Source organism: Perca fluviatilis, chromosome 12, assembly GCF_010015445.1.
Source record: "Perca fluviatilis chromosome 12, GENO_Pfluv_1.0, whole genome shotgun sequence".
In the NCBI taxonomy this organism is placed as follows: domain Eukaryota; kingdom Metazoa; phylum Chordata; class Actinopteri; order Perciformes; family Percidae; genus Perca; species Perca fluviatilis.
The window spans coordinates 37,590,790-37,608,744 of record NC_053123.1 but is presented as its reverse complement, the minus strand read 5'-3'; the positions used below and the strand labels follow the sequence as shown (position 1 = coordinate 37,608,744).

At 42.4% G+C, this 17,955-nt stretch overlaps 1 long non-coding RNA gene across 1 annotated transcript; it reads right to left on the bottom strand.

Annotated features, from left to right (window-relative positions):
• Positions 1-971: 971 nt before the first annotated feature.
• LOC120570187 lies at positions 972-1,583 on the bottom strand. Its single transcript, XR_005641018.1, has 3 exons — positions 1,483-1,583; positions 1,156-1,274; positions 972-1,074 (listed from the first exon to the last, which is right to left on the bottom strand). It is a non-coding gene; the product is annotated as an uncharacterized LOC120570187 (long non-coding RNA).
• Between the last annotated feature and the right edge of the window lie 16,372 nt (positions 1,584-17,955).

Genomic DNA, 17,955 nt, shown 5'->3' with positions numbered 1-17,955 from the left:
AGTCATTTTTTTCTACATTAAAACACATGTTTATTGGTTGAAAATAGTAAGCTCTGTAATCTTCATCAACTCAGCCTATAGCTCTGCAGTAATAGTATGAAGCACTATTATTATTACACAACTACGTCATACCTGGTACAGCCACTGTTTTGCAGAAGCATAACAGATTGAAGGGAGATTATCAGTTTGGAATCACAGTGAATCATTTTAGGTTAAATACTGGAATATATATTTTGAAAACCCATCTGCTAGTTAGTCAGTTTACTGACAAAAACTATATATCAAAGAGAAATCCACAATGAAAGCAAATTCATGACAATGTTTGGATAAAGGACAAATAATATAAGAATACTTTCAAGGCACTGAACATCCCTCAGAGCAAGGTTAGTAGAAATGATAAATATTCAGCCAAAGACGGTCTGATAGAGCAGGTACTCTACTTTATTTATTTTATATTTCCTTTACATTCATCGGATCACTGACTCTGTCTGTTGATTTGAAATCATGAATTCAACATTCAACAAATGGTGCATTGTTTTTAGAAGAGTTGGAGGCCGGTTTCCTAAAAGGGAGAAACACAAAGATATTAGAAAAGATCAAAAATATTGATGAGAAAATCCAGAATATATTGTTTTACAAAGAATGAACATATCACACGCATATGCTCACATCTGATAGTAAATCACTTCCATTTCTTACCTTAGCCCACGGTGAAGCTATTCCCTGAACCAATGGATCCGGAGTTAGAACAAGCGCTAACATTAGAAGTGTTGCCAATGCTTTGACAACCTCCCACTCCTCCTGTGAAAATATGAGAATTGAGAAATGGAATTCAAAGTTGACAACAGAAACTCAGATTTTTGCCTTTAAGATGCTGATATCTGAACATAAGTAATAAACTGGACTGTTAATACAGTTCTAGCACTTTAATTAAATTTAATAAGAGGATAATCAATAAGAGGAATATCTCGCCTTTTATATCAAATGCGTTGCCTGATCCAATGTTTCCTGAATTATTTCCTCCGACAGTGACGCCAGTGGTGTTGCCCACAGAAGCATTGGGTCCAACACCTCCTGTAAGAGTCACACGAGATAGAGATGTGATGAAACTGTCATGACAACCTTACAGAAAAGAATAGACACACTCAGATTTACCTTGAATGCCGAAGGTATTTTTGGAACCAACGTTCCCTGTGTTGGAGCCCAACTTTACGTCCGTGGTATTACCAATGTTGGCCATTGTTCCTGCTGAAATCTAGAGAGTCAGAGAATGACTGAGAGGAAAGTAAAACCACGATTATCATAAAAATGGGTTCAGTCAAAATGTTTACCCATACGATAAGTATTGGGTTTTAGCACAAAGTGTAAGAGAGTCTGTCATAGCCTGAATATCTAATGCAAAATACAATATATGACAGTAAATTAGTGTTTAAAAGTAAGCAGTTGAGTGAGAGAGAGACATGCATGCAGTCTGTATCTTACCGCTGGGTTCAGGTGTCTCTCCTGAGCTTTGAGGTGAGCTTGTTGCTGACCTGAGGAGAGAAGACGCTTTTATAAGGGTCCCGCACAAGCATGTTCATGTCTGTTTAAGAGGAGGAACTTCCTTATATGGTTAAAAGCTGTTTTCTTTGTTCAGCTAAACGTTTCCACAGAATCTGAAGAGGATATGTAAGGTTTGTCATCATCTGAGGTCAATTTCATGAAAAAAAAACTAATTCTGAAATTGGAAGTAAGTCATATTAAACATTTGTCTGACTGTTATAATAAGACTACGGTTATACTACTTTATAATCTCATCACCTATCCACATGATAATGGAGGCACCTTATTACAGATAATGGATGGATAAAAACTTTGATCACAGATATGAACACAAATAGAGGCATCTTTATGGGCTGAAATATGTGCCACCAGAAATTGAATTTGAATCATTTACATTTTAATTGCTAAACTTGAATCATTGCATTGAAAAACTGAATCTAACATTTAGTCTAAATTTTCATCAACATTTGTAATAACTAAAGGTCCAGTGTTGGAACATAGTCTTACTTACAGTTACAGTGTTGTATCATAGTCTTACTTACAGTTACAGTGTTGGAACATAGTCTTAATCACAGTTACAGTGTTGGAACATAGTCTTACTCACAGTTACAGTGTGTTGTGTGTTTCATTAAATTTTTAGTCACAGTTTATTATTATCCAATAACCAACGCTGTCCAAACTGCTCCAAACCCCAAGTTCATTGTGTACCCTGGAAACCAAGTGTGAAGTAGATCAGATGAGACAGTCCTGGAGATATTTGAAGGAGACACACACACACTCAACAACAACACTTTTTTATAATGTAATTATTTATTTGGCTTGTGAAGCACTTTGTGGTAAGTGCTATATAAATACACTTTACTTACTTAAGAGCTCAATGCTGAGTGTGTGTGTGTGTGTGTGTGTGTGTGTGTGTGTGTGTGTGTGTATGTGTGTGTGTGTGTGTGTGTGTGTGTGTGGCCCTCCTTTTCACAATTCTTTCTCTATGTCCTGCCAACAGTGGTGGATCTAGAAAGTTTAACATGGGGGGGCAAAGGGGGAGCGAGAGATCCTGGCAGGGTGGCAGGGGAAGATGGTACATGGGGAACCCTCCATATGTAAACACACTGCTATTCCCCACTCTGCCCCGCAACACCCTGAGACTCCCTGAACTGCTACTATTATTATTTCTAGTCATAGTTCCATTATCTTTATTGTTACTATAATTGCCACCCTTCTATATTTTTTATGAATCATAATTCTCTATATCTGTATATCTGTGTCTGTCTCTGTGTCCCAGCAGTGGCCACCAAGAGCCTGGGTCTGTCTGAGGTTTCAGCCCAAAAGGAAGCTTTTCCTCGCCACTGTTGCACCAAATGCTTGCTCTTGGGGGACTTGCTTGGTCTTTGTAAATTATAGAGTGTTGTCTAGACCTACTATATCTGTAAAGTGTCCTGAGAAAAGTGAACTCTTGTTTTGATACTATAAATAAAATGTCATTTACCTGAAATTGAATTAATGTCTTGATCATATTTACTGATACAGACTAATAGAACATAAAATAGAACAGACTATGTCCTATTTTATCAGTAATTATGATCTAACAAAAGGTCAAACAAATGCTATTATAAAGAAACTGTAAAACATCATTAAATAATCTACGTATATATGTTAATATTTGCATATCTAACCGAATGGAAATTGCCGAAAACTGAAAACATATGTTATGCTACTGTACTGCAATTTATATGGAAGGAGAATATAAACAAACCATATGGTCCAGGGGTAACTGCAGCCTCCTCTTCCTTCCATTCTTCTTCATCTTCCTCCTCCTTATCCCTCTCTGTCCCTCTCTCTGACTCTGCAGGCTCCTCTTCCTCCCAGTCTTCTTCATCTTCCTCCTCCTGATCACTCTCTGTCCCTCTCTCTGACTCTGCAGCCTCCTCTTCCTCCCTGTCATCTTCATCTGCCTCCTCCTTATCACTCTCTGTCCCTCTCTCTGACTCTGCAGCCTCCTCTTCCTCCCAGTCTTCTTCATCTTCCTCCTCCTGATCACTCTCTGTCCCTCTCTCTGACTCTGCAGCCTCCTCTTCCTCCCTGTCATCTTCATCTGCCTCCTCCTGATCACTCTCTGCCTCTGTCCCTCTCTCTGACTCTGCAGCCTCCTCTTCATCCCTCACAGTCATTTCTTCTTTTCCCTCTTCTTTTTCACTAATTTCTGCATCTCCTTCTGTGGTCTTTTCCTGCTCTAGGGTGACCACCCATCCTGCGTAGCGCGTGCGCGCACAGCGTTTGAAGCCCAATTCATGCGTCCCGCAAATTGAGACCGTGTCACGCATATTTCAATGCTTGCTCAAAAAAAAAGTTGGTCGCTCTATATCCTCAAACCCAAGGCAGCCAAACGAACATTACTTGACAGTTCAGCACGCTACTGTTGCCACACCCACCCCTCAGTTGAACTGCTGACTAGGTTGTTGTCAACTTTTTTGTTGTTGTCATGATAGCGCACGCAGCCACGCACGTGCATACCAGACACACTGGGAAGGAACTTTTAGATGCGCGCTTTCCAATTCGAAAAAGGGAGAAAGAGACTGAGTCTGACTCTGAGGCACCGCCATCAATTAAAAAGACAAGGTGTGGGTACAAGAAAGACTGGGAAAATGAATATTTGTGGCTGAAAGGTGTTGAGGGCAGAGGTTAAATTGGGCAGCTCCCCCTCCTCAGGTCCACTGCACACCCTGCCGGAGCTCAGCTCCGTCTCCTTCAGCATCAAACATTTTGCCGGGGGTTCAGCCCCGAAGGTTTTGAGTGTAACCCCAAATGTATTTTGAAAAGTTGACTGACAAATATGAAACCGGACGTCGCTTAATGTCCATTCTCGCTGTAAAAAGCTGCGCAGCTTCAGGTTTATGGATGCGCTCTGCTGTGGACATGCTGCGGCAGATGTGTCGCGTTTGAGCTCCGTGTATTTCTGCCAGAAGTTTCGGGTTTCCACCTCCGATGTTTAGCAGCGTAGGCTACAGCCACTTCCCTAAACGTCTCAAATGGGGCTCTGTGTTTCAGACGGGGCTCTGTGTCTGTCAGGAGGTCTGAGATCTACCGTATCAGCAGAGCAATCACGTAATGCACAGCAGACTACGGTGCAGGTAGCCTATAGATTATTTTCTAAAATATAGTGACTTTATTCTCGTAATAGCCTATATTATAACTTTATTTTTTTCACAAAATATCACGACTCCTTCAAATCTCAGAGAGCACAGATGGGATGAGTTATATTTTGAATGTGCACAAAGTTTTGGACATGAGCAGAAATCTTGCTCAATCATCTGAAATATTACAATCAAGAGGTTTATTAATAAATTAAATGAATAATGTATCACTGAGGTGAATAATTGTCATATTCACATTTACGGAGGTTACTTCCCCAACAAAAGATGCAAAAAATGGAAGAATAAATGATGCCTAAGCTACATGTGTGCTGACTCAGATATAATTAGAAAAGTCAACCTAAAGGAGAATAAATAGATGAAAGCAATACAGAATTCCTGACAGCCTTACTGCAATATTTTCCATTATGTTGTTATATTTGGATTGTAGCCTAATGTTTCCCTTTACATAAAGATAAAGGTAGAAATAGGTGCATAAAAATTCACCAAAAGGCAGAAAATGAAGTGTTTAATGCCAAAAAATTCTGCGGGAGGACCCCCCAGACCCCCAAAGTCACCAAACAAATCTGGAAGCAAAACCTTGGCCTTTGAGTTGCCAGGCCAGTTATTATGTAGGTGCCATCTAACAAACTGGAAGCTAAAATGAACATACACTGGCTATTAACAAGCTGGGCCAGCCAATCACTGTTAAAAAGGCTCTAATAGTGGTTTCTGATTCTCTTACATCAACATAATTTTCTTGTTTAAAAAGATGTTTACATATTTGCCAACCAATATTTTCAAACATGTTCAATTTCATACATTTTCCAAGGGTGAAATCCATTGCCTGCCTGTTAACATTAGCCTATAAAAGGTTACACAAAAATAATAAAGTAAGTGAATTGTGAAGTATTTCTCTTTGTTTGAATAACTTATCAACCCTACTTTACACATTAATACTGGAAAAAGAGCCATTTGATGTAAAAACACATTAAGTCATTTTACTGCCCGTGGGGTTGGGGCACCGGCCCAGCGCGGCAGTGTCCCACATTAGTCCCAGAAACAACTTACCCTTTCCTCATCTCTGACCTGCCTGGTATCTGCAGTTTACTACCTTCTCCTTCTTCATTTCCTCTTCCTCCTGTGAATTACTCAGAATGTTCTTGGCTGCCACATCCCCACTTTTAGGCTCCAGCTTATATCCCCAGCTACTCTGGCCTGCAGAAGTCAAGATGTGAAGAGCTCTGGTTATCCTGTTATTACATTACACTGTAGGGCCCTGGAGCTATTACATTACACTGTAGGGCCCTGGAGCTATTACATTACACTGTAGGGCCCTGGGGCTATTACATTACACTGTAGGGCCCTGGAGCTATTACATTACACTGTAGGGCCCTGGAGCTATTACATTACACTGTAGGGCCCTGGGGCTATTACATTACACTGTAGGGCCCTGGGGCTATTACATTACACTGTAGGGCCCTGGGGCTATTACATTACACTGTAGGGCCCTGGGGCTATTACATTACACTGTAGGGCCCTGGAGCTATTACATTACACTATAGGGCCCTGGAGCTATTACATTACACTATAGGGCCCTGGAGCTATTACATTACACTGTAGGGCCCTGGAGATATTACATTACACTGTAGGGCCCTGGAGCTATTACATTACACTATAGGGCCCTGGAGCTATTACATTACACTGTAGGGCCCTGGAGATATTACATTACACTGTAGGGCCCTGGAGATATTACATTACACTATAGGGCCCTGGAGATATTACATTACACTATAGGGCCCTGGAGCTATTACATTACACTATAGGGCCCTGGAGCTATTACATTACACTGTAGGGCCCTGGAGATATTACATTACACTATAGGGCCCTGGAGATATTACATTACACTATAGGGCCCTGGAGCTATTACATTACACTATAGGGCCCTGGAGATATTACATTACACTGTAGGGCCCTGGAGCTATTACATTACACATAGGGCCCTGGAGATATTACATTTACACTGTAGGGCCCTGGAGCTATTACATTACACTATAGGGCCCTGGAGCTATTACATTACACTGTAGGGCCCTGGAGATATTACATTACACTGTAGGGCCCTGGAGCTATTACATTACACTATAGGGCCCTGGAGCTATTACATTACACTGTAGGGCCCTGGAGATATTACATTACACTGTAGGGCCCTGGAGCTATTACATTACACTGTAGGGCCCTGGAGCTGATCAGTAGCCTAACTAAGAAACATAACATCAGAAGAGATTTATTACATGTACACAGCAGTTCTGTTTAGACTAGCCTTCTTAATCCCATGGTACTTGTTGTTTCCCAGTTTGACAGTAAAGGATGTCACCTGGTTTGATTTGTGCAGCCTTATTGCCGTGATATGTGACAGGAAGTGGATTGTATAGTACTCCTTAACACACCTACAGTCTTTGCTGGGATTCAGGGCCACCTCTCTCAGCCAGACTTGCTGCGTGTGAACCCCGCTCTGCACTTTTGATGCAGCTAAGAATTTGAGGGGCAGATTACCTCTACAATTATTATTTATTATTTATTAATATGAATTAATTATTTGTTTCAATGTTTTAAGAAGTTTGTGGACTTAGTGGCAGTTTGTTTTTACAAGCACAGTTGTTTAGTTAGGGGGGCAGCCTTGCCCCCTGGAGATCCGTCTCTGCCTGCCAAGCCCAATGTAATCTGTTTTAATCAGATAAGGGGGCACCTCCAAAGAACTGGGAACATCAACATCTGGTATCTGTTTACTCATGTGGGACTTCTACAGAACTTATCACAACACTTCATGGGAAGGTGTGTGTGTGTGTGTGTGTGTGTGTGTGTGTGTGTGTGTGTGTGTGTGTGTGTGTGTGTGTGTTTAGTAGGAAAGTAAGTAAGATAAAACTATTTGTAACATGAGTCCTCTCAGGTAATTGCACAATGGCCGACCTGCTGGAAGAGAAATATCAGGTACAAGGATGGATGGAGTAAGAGCCAATTAGTGCCCTTGGTATTAATAGGAACCAATCTAAACCTAACCTTAACACCACAGTCAGTAGTAGACAGACAGGTAGAGAGAGAGACAGGTACACAGAGCTAAACACCACAGTCAGTAGTAGACAGACAGGTAGAGAGAGAGAGAGAGAGAGAGGTACACAGAGCTAAACATTACAGTCAGTAGGAGACAGACAGATAGAGAGAGAGACAGGTACACAGAGCTAAACATTACAGTCAGTAGGGGACAGACAGGTAGTGAGAGAGACAGCTACACTGAGCTGGGAAAAAATGGGAAATAGCCGGTCTTTGAATTTACGAAAATGAATTTAGAATATGCTACGGAATTCATTTATATTCCTTTCAAGAACATGGTTCAATCATGTAGACTTCAGTTGTTTTTGAAGAATGTTATCTGTATGGATTCCTTTTGCGTTTATTGAAATTGATTGCATTGAACATTTTAAATGATTGAATTAAGTTTGGTCACTACTGGAAATGGTATATTTGAATCAAAGGGCGCCAGGAAGTGTAGGTGGCACTACCAACACCATCAAACTGTTTCAACGAGGACAACGCCAAAACAAGAAGAATGTGAAGAAGAATGTTGAGCATGGGTTGACCGTGTGCACTATTCATTCTACAGCAGCCATGTGTCGTCTCCTACACGAAAAAGGAACAATTTTACAGTTTTAAAATAACAGTTTTACCAAGCTACTCAACACAACATATCAACAGTATCGTGATCAAATGATACATTCACAGCCAAACAGATTAATAATCAAAGCGCAGCATAGCACTTATTAATCCAATCACATTAATGGCAACACAAATAGCAGCAATAGCAAGTTACTCATTAATAAAACACACTATCTATCTCTGCCCAGACGCAAGCCTTCTTACTGTGTGTAGTCCATTAATCCGTAGGTTTCCACGTTTCCTGGGACTTTCGCATAGTGGTGTGAATTAACCAGGCTGGGGCTCTTACATGTAGGCCTCTGTTTGAAAAACCACATGGTCTCTGAGTCTTTTGTCTCTGAGTGCCAGTTAGCCAGTGTTCTTTTGTACAAGATCAGTTTATGCACATTTGTTTGGATCCAACACTATGAAAAGTGTCACCATTCCCTGTACAGCCTGTAACACTGCATTTACGACCGTTTCAATATCCTTGAAAAACTTCCAAACTTTCTTCTTTGTAATTCCCATGGAAGGAGCACGCGGAAGGGGCTGACACACACAGCCGATTATTGGCCGTAGGACAGTCTGGCGAGGTCAGTGACGTGAATCTGTTCGGTGTGTCCCGTGCTGTCGTCAGTCTGGGGGGCAATCGGCTTCATTTTGACCGACCTGACATGTTTGGTCGCCGGGAGGGCCGTCGGGACTCACCCGGAAAATGGCGAGCAGAATGAGGTGACTAGAGTCTCTCAAACCTGACGGAAATCTTTTAAACTGACCTTTGTTGATCTGAAATGAAGACAGATTCAGCAACTGCACGGCCTGTTTCTCGCTTAAAATGTTTTCAGAAACATGTTTCAGTGAACTATTTTAGTACAATATGAGATCGTATTCTGAACGGACGCCATGACAGTCTGGCTTTGAATTTCTGGAGAAAACAAACCCATGTGACGTGTTCGTCCAATCAGCTGCCGGTTTTCATTTCTTGGGCAACAACACAGAGTAGCGCCGCCTGCTGTTATAGAGACGTATTACGTCTTGTCTCCTCTCGTCTTGTTGGTGTGTTCTGTGGCAGTTTTTGGACCAACACGGGGAGACTGATCATTTCGACGGGGTTTTCTGTCAACGGTCGGCCGTCGGCTACATGTGTCCCGGCCTTAAAAGCCCTCAGCTGGCTCAGTTTAGCCTTTTGCTGGTCCCTGGTGCTGGTTGCCTGCTGAAGGTGGTGAGTAGGGTCCTCATTTTTAGTCTTTCTTGGTGATTTGAAGTTGTCACACCTGTCTCTCTCTCTACCTGTCTGTCTCCTACTGACTGTGATGTTTAGCTCTGTGTACCTGTCTCTCTCTCTACCTGTCTGTCTCCTACTGACTGTGGTGTTTAGCTCTGTGTACCTGTCTCTCTCTACCTGTCTGTCTCCTACTGACTGTGATGTTTAGCTCTGTGTACCTGTCTCTCTCTTTATCTGTCTGTCTCCTACTGACTGTGGTGTTTAGCTCTGTGTACCTGTCTCTCTCTATCTGTCTGTCTCCTACTGACTGTGATGTTTACCTCTGTGTACCTGTCTCTCTCTCAACCTGTCTGTCTCCTACTGACTGTGGTGTTTATCTGTCTCTCTCCCTACCTGTCTGTCTCCTACTGACTGTGATGTTTAGCTCTGTGTACCTGTCTCTCTCTCTACCTGTCTGTCTCCTACTGACTGGGGTGTTTACCTGTCTCTCTCTCTCTACCTGGGCACTAATAGGCTCTTACTCCATCCATCCTTGTACCTGATGTTTCTCTTCCAGCAGGTCGGCCATTGTGCAATCACCTGAGAGGAATCATATTCCAAAGAATTTGATATTACTTACTTTCCTAATAAACACACACACACGGAGACACACTAAGAGACACACACACACACACACACACACACACACACACACACACACACACACACACACACACACACACACATTCCCATGAAGTGTTGTGAAGACTTCTGTAGAAGTCACATCTGTAAACAGATAACAGATGTTGATGTTCCCAGTTCTTTGGAGGTCACCCCTTACCTGATTAAAACTTGGCAGGTAGAGGCGGATCTACATACCTCAAAGAACCCACAAAACACAACCCGTTCCCTCTGCTCCACTCACTCAAACCTCCTCCACAGACCCAGAACCAGACTCGGGACCAGACTCAGGACAATCGGAGAAAGGGCCTTCTGTGCTGCTGCCCCAGATCTGTAGAATGCCCCTCCTGACACCTTGAGGGCTCCTCAACCCACTGACTGGTTTAAAAAAGGTCTGAAGACATTTATTTTTAGCAAAGCTTTTGGTCCCCTTTAGATGTGTTTTATTTTATTTTTTTATTTTAAACTGCTCATCTTTTTTGTTGTTGTTTCTAACCTGTAGCACTTTAAGATCTTTTGATGAAGAGGGCATTATAAATATATTATACCATGGTCTGGGTGAATACTCGATTCTGATTGGCTGCAGGGTGTCCATTAAAAAGTGATATAGGACACCTAGTAAAGGAGTTCGGTGAAACTGACTGTTTACTGTTCTATATTAATGCGCTGCATTAAATCAATAAGGAAATGTGTATTTATTAGTGATGCACCGAAATGAAAATTCTTGGCTGAAACCGAAAACCGAAAAAAGAGGAAACCAAGACCGAAAACCGAAACCGAAACACCGAAAGAAATTAAGCCAATTATTACTACCATTGCATTTATGGCTATGACTGTGTACTAACTTTACTAAAATCAAGGCATTGCAATTGTATAAATTAATATTAAAGTTTAATTAAAAAAATATCTAGCAGAAATATGGCTACAATCTGATAGTCACATACAGTATACAGTACCCTAAGAACAGAATAGCTTACCTATTGTTATTATTATTATTATTATTATTATTATTAATTGAGGCACTTTCTTGCAGGATTTCACTGAACATATCAGACAACGAGGGTGCATGCCCCTCATCTGGTGCAGCGAGACAAGTCTTTGTTTCTGCGCTCTGATCTCCTGCGCTGGGCGCTGCTCCGTCTCCATCTCCACGCGGGTTCTCCGTCTCCATGGCGACCTGGATCATTTCTCGTGCGCCCTGCTTTATTTCCGCATCCAAGTAATGGTCTTTATAACGCGGATCAAGTCCAGTCGCGATGAAGTGCAGAGGATCCGAACAGATCTCACTGAAACGTGTGCTGACAGACTCTAAGAGCACTTCTCATTGTTGTCACTCCGTGGTCCGCCTCAACCTCTTTGCTTAGGAGACGCTTTACAGGTGGAACGGATCGGGTACTGACACACGTGCAGGTCGCGGTTTCTGTTTGCGTCATCACAACATTTTCGGCCGTATTGTTTCGGTGATAAAGGTATTTCGGCCGAAAACCGAAAATGCCCTTTTGGGCCATTTTCGGCCGAAAATTTTCGGTGGCCGAATATTCGGTGCATTCCTAGTATTTATTATTTCCAACTCCTCCTCTGAACACCACAGGATGGCGCTAAAACACACAGGCTGCAAGAAGTAAGTTCTACCATAGACATAATATATATATACTATATTATGTCTATGAGTTCTACTGGCCCTCTGGACTGACTCAGTTTCACAGAGAATAACGTTATCTCTCATATCTCAGCTAGACATGATATATAAATACATATACATATACACACACATATATATATATATACTATATTATGTCTATGAGTTCTACTGGCCCTCTGGACTGACTCAGTTTCACAGAGAATAACGTTATCTCTCATATCTCAGCTAGACATGATATATAAATACATATACATATACACACACATATATATACTATATTATGTCTATGAGTTCTACTGGCCCTCTGGACTGACTCAGTTTCACAGAGAATAACGTTATCTCTCATATCTCAGCTAGACATGATATATAAATACATATACATATACACACACATATATATATATATACTATATTATGTCTATGAGTTCTACTGCCCCTGGACCAACTCAGTTCACAGAGAATAACGTATCTCACATATCTCAGCACATGATATATAAATACATATACATATACACACACATATATATATATACTATATTATGTCTATGAGTTCTACTGGCCCTCTGGACTGACTCAGTTTCACAGAGAATAACGTTATCTCTCATATCTCAGCTAGACATGATATATAAATACATATACATATACACACACATATATATATATATATATATACTATATTATGTCTATGAGTTCTACTGGCCCTCTGGACTGACTCAGTTTCACAGAGAATAACGTTATCTCTCATATCTCAGCTAGACATGATATATAAATACATATACATATACACACACACATATATATATATATATATATACTATATTATGTCTATGACTCAGTTTCACAGAGAATAACGTTATCTCTCATATCTCAGCTCGCTGCTTCAGGCGGCGCCGCTGCAGCCGACAGTAACGTTACACATCGCGGATCTAATTCTTCGTAAAAGTCGTTATATTGTTTTGGGGACAATGACATGGCTGATAGCTAGCTTGTCTTGTTGTTCAACATACTGTCAGATTATTTTTACTGATTGCCAACTGTACACAATGTTATTGACTTTGGATCTTGCTAGCATAGCGTTAGCTTTCTGCCTCGTAGCTAAACTGAAGGGTCCTACCAGCTGAGCGGACTATATGAATATCTCCGGTTGCTAAGGGAGGCAAGTCGTATCTAAGGTCCTTCCTAATTCCTGGGGGGAGTCTACAACGTTTGCATTGAATAAGAACCTGATGGATGGGAATGATTGTTCCAGGTATTAGTCAAACCGTCAGGCGTAACCAGGGAAACGGAGTTATTGTTTGGATAAACTTTAGATTTCGATTGTAAAACTAATTAAAATATGAACTAATGTTTTAAAAATGTGTTATTTGGCAAGTGACCGTGGTATAAGCGGGTTAATGCCCTTCGAGGTGTCCATGGTCAGGTAGTAATGGACTTCAGCGCTGCGCGTTGGACGGTTCACGCCTCGCCGTCGTCCATTAATACCTGACAATGGACACCTCGTCGGGCATTAACCCTTACATGTATTATTATTTATTATTATTATTACAGGGGAGAGAGGGGGGGCGGCTGACCCCCCTGCTGTAGGGCCTTGCCCCCCAGCTGACCCCTAACTTTGGTGTTCAAAAAACTGTGCTTGTAAAAACAAACTGCCACTATGTCCACAAGCTTCTTAAAACATTGAAACAAACAATTAATTAATATTAATGAATAATAAATAATAATTGTAGAGGTGATCTTAGCCCCCTGCCCTGAATCCCAGCAAAGACTGGAGGCCCCCCCCTCCCCCAAGCCTCTGAGGGTGAAGTACGTTTCCGCAGGTGAAGTTTAAACACAGCATCAACAACATCTATTACTATACTATAACTATTACGTTAGCCAAAAGTCATATCGCTGCATCGTGATTTGTAAGAGCATTCTGCCCTTTGATTAGTTTTTGTTTTAGTCAAGACAAGAACAGCATAATACAACATATTACAAACTGACATGTTTGAATTCATAATGTTTACAGAGGGTCGTCGTTTCAGTGGCGTTACGTGACAACACACTACACAGTGCTTGCTGAGACCGATCATTTGTATATGATTAGTTAAGGAGTATTATAAAATCCACTTCCTGTCACATATCACGGCAATAAGGCTGCACAAATCAAACCAGGTGACATCCTTTACTGTCAAACTGGGAAACAACAAGTACCATGGGATTAAGAAGGCTAGTCTAAACAGAACTGCTGTGTACATGTAATAAATCTCTTCTGATGTTATGTTTCTTAGTTAGGCTACTGATCAGCTCCAGGGCCCTACAGTGTAATGTAATAGCTCCAGGGCCCTACAGTGTAATGTAATAGCTCCAGGGCCCTACAGTGTAATGTAATAGCTCCAGGGCCCTACAGTGTAATGTAATAGCCCCAGGGCCCTACAGTGTAATGTAATAGCCCCAGGGCCCTACAGTGTAATGTAATAGCTCCAGGGCCCTACAGTGTAATGTAATAGCCCCAGGGCCCTACAGTGTAATGTAATAGCCCCAGGGCCCTACAGTGTAATGTAATAGCTCCAGGGCCCTACAGTGTAATGTAATAGCCCCAGGGCCCTACAGTGTAATGTAATAGCCCCAGGGCCCTACAGTGTAATGTAATGCTACGCCAGGGCCCTACAGTGTAATGTAATAGCCCCAGGGCCCTACAGTGTAATGTAATAGCCCCAGGGCCCTACAGTGTAATGTAATAGCTCCAGGGCCCTACAGTGTAATGTAATAGCCCCAGGGCCCTACAGTGTAATGTAATAGCCCCAGGGCCCCTACAGTGTAATGTAATAGCCCAGGGCCCTACAGCATGTAATGTAATAGCTCCAGGGCCCTACTATGTAATGTGTAATAGCTCCAGGGCCCTACAGTGTAATGTAATAGCCCCAGGGCCCTACAGTGTAATGTAATAGCTCCAGGGCCCTACAGTGTAATGTAATAGCTCCAGGGCCCTACAGTGTAATGTAATAGCTCCAGGGCCCTACAGTGTAATGTAATAGCCCCAGGGCCCTACAGTGTAATGTAATAGCTCCAGGGCCCTACAGTGTAATGTAATAGCTCCAGGGCCCTACAGTGTAATGTAATAGCTCCAGGGCCCTACAGTGTAATGTACAGGCTTCGGGCCCTACAGTGTAATGTAATAGCTCCAGGGCCCTACAGTGTAATGTAATAGCCCCAGGGCCCCTACAGTGTAATGTAATAGCCCCCAGGCCCTACAGTGTAATGTAATAGCTCCAGGGCCCTACAGTGTAATGTAATAGCTCCAGGCCCCTACAGTGTAATGTAATAGCTCCAGGGCCCTAACAGTGTAATGTATATAGCTCCAGGGCCCTACAGTGTAATGTGGTAGCTCCCGGGGCCCTACAGTGTAATGTAATAGCTCCAGGGCCCTACAGTGTAATGTAATAGCCCCAGGGCCCTACAGTGTAATGTAATAGCTCCAGGGCCCTACAGTGTAATGTAATAGCTCCAGGGCCCTACAGTGTAATGTAATCAGCCCCAGGGGCCCTACAGTGTAAAGGCCACAATGTAATATCTCCAGGGCCCTACAGTGTAATGTAATAGCCCCAGGGCCCTACAGTGTAATGTAATAGCTCCAGGGCCCTACAGTGTAATGTAATAGCCCCAGGGCCCTACAGTGTAATGTAATAGCTCCAGGGCCCTACAGTGTAATGTAATAGCTCCAGGGCCCTACAGTGTAATGTAATAACAGGATAACCAGAGCTTTTCACATCTTGACTTCTGCAGGCCAGAGTAGCTGGAGATATTATCTGAAGACTAAAAGTGGGAATGTGGCAGCCAAGAACATTCTGAGTAGTGCACAGGAGGAAGAGGAGGATGAAATGAAGAAGGAGAAGGCAGTTATTTTTTAATTTTTTTAAATATTTTTTATTTCTATTTTACTTTTCTCTTTACTTTACCCTATTTCTCCACCTTTTCTCTTTCCACTTACCTCTTAACTCTTCTTCCTTTTCCATCCCTCCTCTCTCTACTTACCTTTCCTCTTACTTCTTCCTTCTCTCCATCCTCCCTCCTTCCACTTACCTCTTTTCATTCTCCATCTCTTCTCCCTCTACTTACCTCTCCCTCTTTTCCATCCCTCCTTCCCCCACTCACCTTTCTCCCCCCTTCTTCCCCCTGCCTTCTACTCACCTCTTCCTCCTCTCCATCCTCCCTCCTTCCACTTCTCTCTTTCTTCCCATTCCTCATCTCTTCTCCCTCTACTTACCTCTTCCTTCTTTACATCTCTCCTCCTCCTATTCACTGCTTTTCCTCTCCCATTTCTCATCCACCACTCTCCTTTTCCTCCTCCCTATTCTCCCTCCTTCCCCTGACCTTTCTTATTCTCCATCTTTTCCTCTTCCACTTACCTTTTCCCTTTCTCCATCTTTCATCTTCCCTCTCCTCTCCTCTTTCCATCCCCCCTCCTCCTTCCACTTACCTCTTTCGATTCTCTTTTTCCTCCTTATCCACCTATCTCTCCCTCTCTTCTCCATCACTCCCCCTCCCACTCACCTCTCTTTTCCCTTTCTATCTCTCCTCTCCCCACTTACCTTTCTCTCATCTCTATCTCCCCTCCTTCCACTCATCTATTCTTCATCTTTCCTCCCTCTACTTACCTCTCCCTATTCTCCATCTCTCCTCTTCCCCCTTACCTCTTCCCCTCTTACATCTCTCCCCTCCATTTACCTCTTCCTCCTCGCCATCCCTCTTCCTTCCACTCACCTTTTCCTCTTCTCCATTTCTCCTCCTCCCACTTACCTCTCTCCCCCTTTCTTTTTCTTCCCCCCCCCTCCACCTTCCTCTTCCCCCTCTTCATCCCTTCTTTCTCCACTTACCTCTTTCCATTAATTGCTTACTTTTAAGTAGGAACGTGGGGTTTTCCTGGTGGGTGCGCCGCGATTTGCCTCTGGGGGGTCCCCGTCAGTAGTTTGTGCATTAAAGCCATAAAGACTTTCTTTTTCTTCCCCTAATCCAGCCTGTACTCTGATTGGGGGCCTCCCCGGGCTGTCGTGGCGTCGTCCTCTCCAGGAGTTCCTCTTGTTCTTTACCACACAGTTTACCTGTTTTTGTGACCCATCTGGACCATAACATGTAACATCATCACTCTTGATTCTCCTTTATTTAATTCCACTACAACTCTGTGGGTTCTTTTTAATCCATTATGTATGCCTCTTACATCAGCTTGTTCTGCACTGGATGGACTTCTGGAGGATCCCTAATATTAGTCTTATGCGTACACACCATCCTATGCTATAACATGCCTGTGTATTGGGTTTCTGTGTGGTGTGAACTCGACTTACCTACCCCTTAATTTACGGGACAACCCTTACGACTCTCTCACAACATAACAGACCTTTACATAGCCCTCAACACCCCATCATCCCCACGGGACTGCTTGGACTTTATTCCCCATGACACTTTTTTTATTCAACATTGAGGACTCCCTTATCCCACCTCATCAAACCACGGAGGACGGTTGGACTGGATTTTTTCTCCCTCTCACATGAGGCGTCTTCATTTATTCCTGAGCACTGTATACGAACTTTGCTCCTTTCTTATGTTTTTTATACAGTTTGTATGTGATCGTGATGGTCATGTGTTGTTCACAGCTATTGTGTATTTTTTTTATATTTTCACTTACCTGCTCATGATTACCTGTGTTCTTATGTGTTTCCTGATTGATATTCCTGGTTCTCATTTCTCTCTCATGTTGCATATATGCACATTGCTATACCATCTACATAATTCATTTACACAAATTTTTCTCCTATATAGGGGTATTTTAGCCCCTTTTCCTTAAAACCAATGCATGAATGCATAAATAAATTGATATCAATAAATAAATAAATTAATAAATACAACAATATTTCATCAACCAATGTTTTATTGGGGGAATTAAGGGAATTACTACCGCAACAACCAACGAGGCAGGGGCTACAACGGTAATCGCTGGCAGCCCAACACACAGCAGAGGGCCCCCCCCCAAACGTAACTACGGCTATAACAGACAATCAGACAGCTACAACAGCAACAACAGACAATCAGACCAC